General features: G+C 37.1%; 1 long non-coding RNA gene across 1 annotated transcript in view; it reads left to right on the forward strand.

The window, feature by feature from the left end:
* Positions 1-941, forward strand: part of LOC133539455 (uncharacterized) — a 2,137-nt gene extending 1,196 nt beyond the window's left edge. Inside the window, exon 3 of the long non-coding RNA XR_009803386.1 lies at positions 41-941. This is a non-coding gene — a long non-coding RNA (uncharacterized LOC133539455). The remainder of the gene's footprint in view (positions 1-40) is intronic.
* The last annotated feature ends 6,559 nt before the right edge of the window (positions 942-7,500 follow it).

The following is a 7,500-nucleotide window of genomic DNA, read 5'->3' on the forward strand; positions in this document are numbered from 1 at the left end:
CCCAAAACTATTCTTTTTTGTTTTCTCTTTTTCTTGGCAGATTGGTAGCACTGGACAAGTCGGATATCCTTGCTTGGATCCTTTTAAAGTTGCCCGATAAACTGCTGAGAGTTGATCTCTCCTCTTGTCCAAAGGTTTTTCGTTCATTTTTACTTGTAATACTGGCACTAGGGTTGATGTAGTAGCTCCACAACATAACCTTAAAGCCTGTGACTGGATCCGGTCTATTTTCCCAAGTCATGTTTTTGAAGCAGATTGGTAAATAATGCATCCGTAATCAATAACAGATGGAATTAAAGTTATAAATATATACATGTATTGTTTTCAACGTTAACCTATCAGCCCCCCAATCATTACCCCTCAAAGACCTCATTATATTTAACACCTTTTTACTTTTTCCCCTATTTTTTTATTTTCCGGAAGGAACACTCCTGAAGGAATAAATAAAGTACTATCTAATCTAATCTAATCAAATCTATTTTGCTGATGTGGGTTGACTAGTTCATATTTTTATCAAACCATATTCCTAAATATTTAAATACTTGTACCTCTTCTATATTTTCACCTTAGAGTTTTTATTTGGAGCTTGTTTTGTACTTTTGTCTTTGTAAAATGTATGACTTTTGTCTTTCCAACAGAGAATCTTAAACCTCAAGCCGTTCCCCAGTCTTGAACATTATTTACCACTTTGTTAGTTTTTTGATTATTTCTTTTGACTCTAAATAATATACTAGTCTTTCATTAATCTTTTTTTTTTTTTCCATTACTTTTCCCCAAATTTATAATTTCCTGCCTCTTCCGGGTCTTACCCTGACTTGCATATTGGAATTGTTACCGCTAATTTTCCCCTCTGCCGGTCATTCTCCTTCTTCATATATCCTGTCATATCATTTCAAGACCACTTCTTTGACGATGCCACCTAAGTTTTTGATCATTTGATAACCCGCTAGGTCTTTCCCCGGTGACGTATTTTTAATCTTTTTCAAAATTCGAACCATTTCATTCAAAGAAAATGTCATATCCATAGTGTTGGTAAAGCTATTAACGTTGTCTTCCATCATTTCCCCAATATTTAAACTCATTGTTTTTTCTCTCTTTTGTTTTTCCACATTTCTCAAATTATCATTACTGTGCACTTTAACAAATGTTTTTGCTAAAGGTTCTGCTGTTTCTTTACCCGTGACTACATCTTCTTTGATAAATGTGGCACATCATCCTCTTTACCCTTCATTCCTATCTTTACGAATCGTTATATATCCTTTTATTATAAAGTTTAATTTTGGCTTCAGCCCTGTTTCTTGAATACAAATTATACGTGGTTTAGTTTTCATATTTTTAATATATCCCTTTAATTCATGTTCGGTTGCTATCAAACTTCTGGCATTCCACCGGACCATTAACAGGGTGTTGGAATGTGGTAACATGACTCCGTCACGTCTACTCTCCGTAGTACAGCTTGCACCCGGTACCAAGATAGTTCTTTCAACAACTTTGATGCTGCTTTGACAATTATTTTGATCTTCTCAGTCTTATTTTTACTTTCATTTTGTATCAAAGCTGAGTTGTGCTCTCTGGTTTATTTTGCAAATGAACCGACAGAACATGATCATGTACAAGACTCGCCTACCCACAATGCACTGCAACCCAACGCTCCTGGTCGGATGTTTTTTTCGGGGTTCATGGAGAGATGCGGTAAAGAGTGGTAGCCAAGACACACGGTCACACACGGTCACACACGGTCACACACGGTCACACTCGGCAATTATTTTGACCTGGGGAGCAGATATAGAGGAAAAAATGTGTCTGGGGGGCCGGGATATCTGATTTTCAGGTACAAAAAACTTCACAATGACACAAAATAAACACAACAGTTAAACCTCACACTAAAAAACAAGACATTGACTTGTACGTTCAAAAGACAGAATAGAACAAGTCAAGACATGCAATGCCATCTACAAAATGTTATGTAAATGTTAGTCATTACACACGCGGCTATGGTTTTGATGTATTTGTTACAGACATGTTTACGTCAAGTAACATCACATGGTTCCATTTGCACCTTTCAACAAATCTGAAAAGGAATATTAAGAAGTAAAACTTATATTTAATCCTACCTCTTCTCCGAGCACACGGTGACTGTACATACGGGTCGAAAAATGTTGACCTAATTCAGCATTTCTCAAAGTGTGGGGAATAGAGACATGACAGGTGGGGCGCGAGGAAAGGGAGGAAATTTTTTATTTTTGATTTCTTTTACTATGCTTTCATTTTCTATACACACTGTAAATCACTTTGTGATTCTGTCTGTGAAATCCGCCGTATAAATAAATGTAAATTACTTATTTTTCCTGTAGGCTTTAAATTTCTCGGCAGGAGCGAAAGTTTGACAGACATAGCAACAGTAACTTTTGCAGGCAGGGCTAAGAGGAACAAACTTTCGCGCGGATGGGTAGCAGGCTAATGTGCGGACCACAATTACACAAAATGGATACATTTGCAACTCGCACCTCAAAGGTCTGCGGAGAAACAAAAATATGACGGGTCTAATCAACCAAAAAGTCAACCTAAAAGAAAATATGGCGAAGGGTATCTTGCTCTTGGATTCACGGCAGCGGAGGTGGGGGCAGAGGAGAGACACCTGTGTGTTCTTTGTCTAAAACGGCTAGCAGCAGACAGCATGAGGCCCAACAAAGTAAAGAGACAACTCGAGACCACACATGATGTCCAATAAATTGTTTTGTTGGGGCGATGGGGGTAGGTGGGCCTTGAGTCTAAAGTGGTGATGACAGAAAAAAAAAAAGTTTGAGAAGCCCTGACCTAATTGTACGGATCTCACTTTAAACGGCAAACCGATCATTTAAATGTTTTCACTTTGAATATGAAACGAGGAGTAAAATGTACAATGTACAATATTATCAATTATTTCACAAGGACATGTTTTAAGGATATTGTACAGTATCATTAAATCTAAAATGAATGTGATCACTTTCAGGATCATTTTATTTTTAGCCAGTAAACAACTGTTATGTACTTTTGAATCGGGTTTTCCCCTTTAAATAACAAAAATTATAGAATTTTACAATATTCATTATTATTAAATATTAAATGTGCCAACTAGTTTTACGGCATACATCATCCCCCCTTTACCCATTTGTTAAAAAGACGAAAGTTGATGCGAACGCCTACGTGCTGTCAGAAAACTAAAAGAAGAAGAATGCCTTTGTGCAATTACTGCTAATAAATCAATCAATAAAATGCATCAGTCAAATAGTACAGGCAACTTCGTTAACATGGAGCCACAGACAATTTCATTCAAAAAGTCCCAATTGCTAACATAAAGATACAACAACAAATAAAGGCAAAGAAGGCCTAGTAGGTAATTACAACAACAGACAAAGTATTAAAAATGTCGGTCCAATAACTGCACAGGGATGGGCAGAGCCAAAACATGTGTAGCAAGTAAGCTGGAGACTGTTGACACTGAAATAAGGCTATATGTGGCACAGATACAAGATTTATAAACTCTACTTAAACCCCCACTTAAGAACTTTCAGTTTTGGTTTATATTGGCCGCACCAGTGAACCAAAGCGATGGTGTTTTCCCAAAAGGAAAACCACATTTACCATGAGGACTAGCGCATATAGCGTCAAACTGACACGATAATGCCACAATGATTCTGTATTACTGAACTTTCCACAGTAGGAACCTACATTCGTTTTCTACCACTTATTCCCTTTTGGGGACGTGGGGGTCGCTGGCGCCTATCTCAGCTACAATCGGGTGGAAGGAGGTGTACACCCTGGACAAGTCGCCCCCTCATTGCAGGGTCAACATAGACGGACAACATTCACACCAACCTACATATTTTACTCAAACCTTATATTTGCAGTTTGAAGTCACTGCATTGTTTTTTCCTTGTACAGTTCTTTTGAGTTTGTTGCGTGGTTGGTCAGTGTGGAACTGCGAAGTATCGCGCTGGTGGGTATTTATTGCTACCACACAAATTTCCAGTAGCTAAAATTTGTATTATTCTGATTTGAGCATTGAAAGTCACTTACTAGTTTAGCAGGAACAGATCCAAAGCAGCATTGGTCTAAAATCTCTTGTCTTTTGACCTCACGCAAGTTAGTGAAAGTCGTGCCATTGTTGATCCTTGATTGTCCCTCCCTTTTTTTTTTTTGAAAACCCGATTCAAAAGTACATAACAGTTGTTTACTGGCTAAAAATAAAATGATCCTGAAAGTGATCACATTCATTTTAGATTTAATGATACTGTACAATATCCTTAAAACATGTCCTTGTGAAATAATTGATAATATTGTACATTGTACATTTTACTCCTCGTTTCATATTCAAAGTGAAAACATTTAAATGATCGGTTTGCCGTTTAAAGTGAGATCCGTACAATTAGGTCAGGGCTTCTCAAACTTTTTTTTTTTCTGTCATCACCACTTTAGACTCAAGGCCCACCTACCCCCATCGCCCCAACAAAACAATTTATTGGACATCATGTGTGGTCTCGAGTTGTCTCTTTACTTTGTTGGGCCTCATGCTGTCTGCTGCTAGCCGTTTTAGACAAAGAACACACAGGTGTCTCTCCTCTGCCCCCACCTCCGCTGCCGTGAATCCAAGAGCAAGATACCCTTCGCCATATTTTCTTTTAGGTTGACTTTTTGGTTGATTAGACCCGTCATATTTTTGTTTCTCCGCAGACCTTTGAGGTGCGAGTTGCAAATGTATCCATTTTGTGTAATTGTGGTCCGCACATTAGCCTGCTACCCATCCGCGCGAAAGTTTGTTCCTCTTAGCCCTGCCTGCAAAAGTTACTGTTGCTATGTCTGTCAAACTTTCGCTCCTGCCGAGAAATTTAAAGCCTACAGGAAAAATAAGTAATTTACATTTATTTATACGGCGGATTTCACAGACAGAATCACAAAGTGATTTACAGTGTGTATAGAAAATGAAAGCATAGTAAAAGAAATCAAAAATAAAAAATTTCCTCCCTTTCCTCGCGCCCCACCTGTCATGTCTCTATTCCCCACACTTTGAGAAATGCTGAATTAGGTCAACATTTTTCGACCCGTATGTACAGTCACCGTGTGCTCGGAGAAGAGGTAGGATTAAATATAAGTTTTACTTCTTAATATTCCTTTTCAGATTTGTTGAAAGGTGCAAATGGAACCATGTGATGTTACTTGACGTAAACATGTCTGTAACAAATACATCAAAACCATAGCCGCGTGTGTAATGACTAACATTTACATAACATTTTGTAGATGGCATTGCATGTCTTGACTTGTTCTATTCTGTCTTTTGAACGTACAAGTCAATGTCTTGTTTTTTAGTGTGAGGTTTAACTGTTGTGTTTATTTTGTGTCATTGTGAAGTTTTTTGTACCTGAAAATCAGATATCCCGGCCCCCCAGACACATTTTTTCCTCTATATCTGCTCCCCAGGTCAAAATAATTGCCGAGTGTGACCGTGTGTGACCGTGTGTGACCGTGTGTGACCGTGTGTCTTGGCTACCACTCTTTACCGCATCTCTCCATGAACCCCGAAAAAAACATCCGACCAGGAGCGTTGGGTTGCAGTGCATTGTGGGTAGGCGAGTCTTGTACATGATCATGTTCTGTCGGTTCATTTGCAAAATAAACCAGAGAGCACAACTCAGCTTTGATACAAAATGAAAGTAAAAATAAGACTGAGAAGATCAAAATAATTGTCAAAGCAGCATCAAAGTTGTTGAAAGAACTATCTTGGTACCGGGTGCAAGCTGTACTACGGAGAGTAGACGTGACGGAGTCATGTTACCACATTCCAACACCCTGTTAATGGTCCGGTGGAATGCCAGAAGTTTGATAGCAACCGAACATGAATTAAAGGGATATATTAAAAATATGAAAACTAAACCACGTATAATTTGTATTCAAGAAACAGGGCTGAAGCCAAAATTAAACTTTATAATAAAAGGATATATAACGATTCGTAAAGATAGGAATGAAGGGTAAAGAGGATGATGTGCCACATTTATCAAAGAAGATGTAGTCACGGGTAAAGAAACAGCAGAACCTTTAGCAAAAACATTTGTTAAAGTGCACAGTAATGATAATTTGAGAAATGTGGAAAAACAAAAGAGAGAAAAAACAATGAGTTTAAATATTGGGGAAATGATGGAAGACAACGTTAATAGCTTTACCAACACTATGGATATGACATTTTCTTTGAATGAAATGGTTCGAATTTTGAAAAAGATTAAAAATACGTCACCGGGGAAAGACCTAGCGGGTTATCAAATGATCAAAAACTTAGGTGGCATCGTCAAAGAAGTGGTCTTGAAATGATATGACAGGATATATGAAGAAGGAGAATGACCGGCAGAGGGGAAAATTAGCGGTAACAATTCCAATATGCAAGTCAGGGTAAGACCCGGAAGAGGCAGGAAATTATAAATTTGGGGAAAAGTAATGGAAAAAAAAAAAAAGATTAATGAAAGACTAGTATATTATTTAGAGTCAAAAGAAATAATCAAAAAACTAACAAAGTGGTAAATAATGTTCAAGACTGGGGAACGGCTTGAGGTTTAAGATTCTCTGTTGGAAAGACAAAAGTCATACATTTTACAAAGACAAAAGTACAAAACAAGCTCCAAATAAAAACTCTAAGGTGAAAATATAGAAGAGGTACAAGTATTTAAATATTTAGGAATATGGTTTGATAAAAATATGAACTAGTCAACCCACATCAGCAAAATAGATTTGATTAGATTAGATTAGATAGTACTTTATTTATTCCTTCAGGAGTGTTCCTTCCGGAAAATAAAAAAATAGGGGAAAAAGTAAAAAGGTGTTAAATATAATGAGGTCTTTGAGGGGTAATGATTGGGGGGCTGATAGGTTAACGTTGAAAACAATACATGTATATATTTATAACTTTAATTCCATCTGTTATTGATTACGGATGCATTATTTACCAATCTGCTTCAAAAACATGACTTGGGAAAATAGACCGGATCCAGTCACAGGCTTTAAGGTTATGTTGTGGAGCTACTACATCAACCCTAGTGCCAGTATTACAAGTAAAAATGAACGAAAAACCTTTGGACAAGAGGAGAGATCAACTCTCAGCAGTTTATCGGGCAACTTTAAAAGGATCCAAGCAAGGATATCCGACTTGTCCAGTGCTACCAATCTGCCAAGAAAAAGAGAAAACAAAAAAGAATAGTTTTGGGTGGATTATAGGAGACATATGTAATAAAGTTAAAATTGACAATATTAAAGTTAGTCCTACAGTACCAATGCCTGCAATACCACCGTGGATGTTTGATAACCCAAAAGAAAACATGCAATTACTAAAGAATAGAAATTTAAATAGTTACCGGATAGAAAAATGGATTGAGATATGATATATACGGATGCATCAAAAACTATATAAAAAAAAAAAAAAAGGTAAGAGCTGTAGCAGTTATCCCACAAGGAAACATAGTATTAAATAAAATAATC

This window comes from Nerophis ophidion, linkage group LG21 (genome assembly GCF_033978795.1).
Source record: "Nerophis ophidion isolate RoL-2023_Sa linkage group LG21, RoL_Noph_v1.0, whole genome shotgun sequence".
In the NCBI taxonomy this organism is placed as follows: Eukaryota; Metazoa; Chordata; class Actinopteri; order Syngnathiformes; family Syngnathidae; genus Nerophis; species Nerophis ophidion.